We start from the raw sequence: 2,500 nt of genomic DNA on the forward strand, positions 1-2,500 counted from the left end.
GCTAGTTGTGTAATATTACTGTGGGTATAAGCTGAGAGGTGGTCACTTAGTGTATTAGGAAGGGTACCTGAGGAGGTAAAATTATATGCATCCGTAACCAGAATCCAGTCCAGGATAGATTATTTTTACCATATCTTGTTGGAGTATTAATAAACTGAGTGAATCCAAAGAGGTTCATGTTGTTTATTGCTGAATTTGCAGATGAAGACTGACAGTCAATGTTTGCATCACCCAGGAGGATAATTTAATATGTGATTATATCTGCTATCTAGGACAGTATGTTTTCAAGTATTGGGAGTACTGCCTTAGGGTAATTTATAGCACAACAATGCATAAGTTCTTGTCTGTATTAAGTTTTAGGAATGAGATTAGAATTCCTGCTTTCCCAAATTCTGAGATTGTGCCTGTATATGGAGTTACTGTGAGCAGATTTGAGAAGATTATAGCTATTTCACCTTCTTTTTTATGTGTTCTATTGAGCCTAATAATATTATAACCAGGGGTAGTATTTCAGCATCTTTTATTTCAGGTTTTAGCCATGTCTCTGTTGTGGCTAGGATATCTGGTTGTGCTGAGGTATCCGGGCATGAAAATCTGTGGTTTTGTTTCATACTCTTCTAAGGTTTAGCGTGACTATTTAAAACTTTTAGGGCATATTGGTATGCTGCTTGTGTACATTCCAGCTAGGTTTTGTCATCGTATTATGAGGATATTTGCTGTGATAATGAACCCAGACAAAGCACCCATTCCTACATTACCACCCAGACATCATGTATTTAAAATAAAGTATATTAACAATCACACAGTGCACTACTATCTGGTTTTATTTTAGCATCGAAAGTGAAGATAAATATGATTTACAAGAAGTGCAAATAGCATCATTTGCTAATCTATGTCATTTCTGCATTTCATTTCTCTTCCTTAGCAATTTGCAAAAAAAAAAGGAATGCAATATTGTAAAGGACAATGCTGCATTATTTATAACACTATACAGTTCGTAAAACAAGCGGTGCAGTGCCTATCTGCACTGATAGTTATAACTTAAAATGTAAGAACCTTAAAGTCTATTCATCTAATCATAAGGTATTCATGGACATTTTTCTTGTTTATCTTGGTTAAAAATACAGCTTTTTTATCGTCCTTTATTTTGTCAATCATCTTTGCATCCCAGTATTGTTACAGCTGTAACTGGCAATCACCTTAGTGATGTGATACGCAAAACAGGGGGATCAAGATCTTACCCTTTGTGTAGATTAATTATGATAGCCTAGGATATCGCTTTTCAGCACATTCTAATTTCATGGGCATTTTCAGAGCAATCTCTTATGGCAGAGAAGCTGAGCAGGACCAGGACATACTCGCATGAATGGAAATTGAATCAGGGTGTTTTCCAGGAATTGATCTATGTATAAGAACACCCGTAATGTTTCTTTTTCTTCCAGTCACAGATGGTGTGATATCAGAGATGCTGGAGAAAAGTAAAACTAGATACAATATCATGTTATATATCTGCATGTATATTGAGCTACTGTGACACAGAGCACTGCTGTTGATGGTGTCCCTTCCTATGTCACACATAAGCACAATCAGAATGTTACATATTCATTTTTCAACATCCAACTGCATGGGAACTTCATTTGTTGAGGATGCTATGGGAGGTGGTGAGACCTGGCTATTCATCCCATGATGACAAGAGTCCAGAAGCACACATCAACATGTGTCATCAGCAATAAAACCCTTATATCAGTTTGACTCTGGGGTGGGTGGGAGATGGGAAGGGTGCTTACAGCCATGAGTATGAAGATCAAATGGGAATTGTCTGCCTCCTCCAACACAACAGGAATAGAATGATTTAAGGCCATCACAGGAGTCAGGAGCATCTCCCAGTGTACAGTGAAATCAGCAATAGCAGCTACATGGAATAAAAAAAAGAAGAAAAGGAAATATAAATTCTGATGCATTAAATTCACTTATTTGCTATGATATACTGTCCAGTTGTCTCAAAAGTAATGTAACCATATTGTTTGTATACAGTACATATACCACAGTAGGGACTGATGATATTTTGGACTATATCAAAAGTGATACATAATGTTGATCGATATATTTGTCACAATTTCTTTGCAAGAAACTGTAGCATGAGTCAATAGGTATTCAGTAGGGTTTGTGACCCACGTGTGATAAAGCTTGGATGAAGATGGTTTTAAACACACTTGTAACATACTTTGTCCTCTAAACAATTTTTCTTAGCTCATAGCATTCATAAACTGATACGCTTCTGCCAGATGCACCTGCTTTTTATTGTAATGGTAATAATGTAGCTTGATGGTCGGATATGGGCAGCATATCGATCCCTGGTATGTTTGTTTTTATTGTATGTTCATGAGCTTTTCCATTAATTAAGCTTGTGATAGTGAATTGCAAGTATTTTGGTTAGAAAATGTGTGTGAGAGACTGCTGTGGTCATGACTATGCATGCTGTTCATGCAACAACTAGATA

The sequence above is a fragment of the Protopterus annectens genome, chromosome 10.part0 (genome assembly GCF_019279795.1).
Source record: "Protopterus annectens isolate FY-2018-M chromosome 10.part0, PAN1.0, whole genome shotgun sequence".
Classification (NCBI taxonomy): domain Eukaryota; kingdom Metazoa; phylum Chordata; order Ceratodontiformes; family Protopteridae; genus Protopterus; species Protopterus annectens.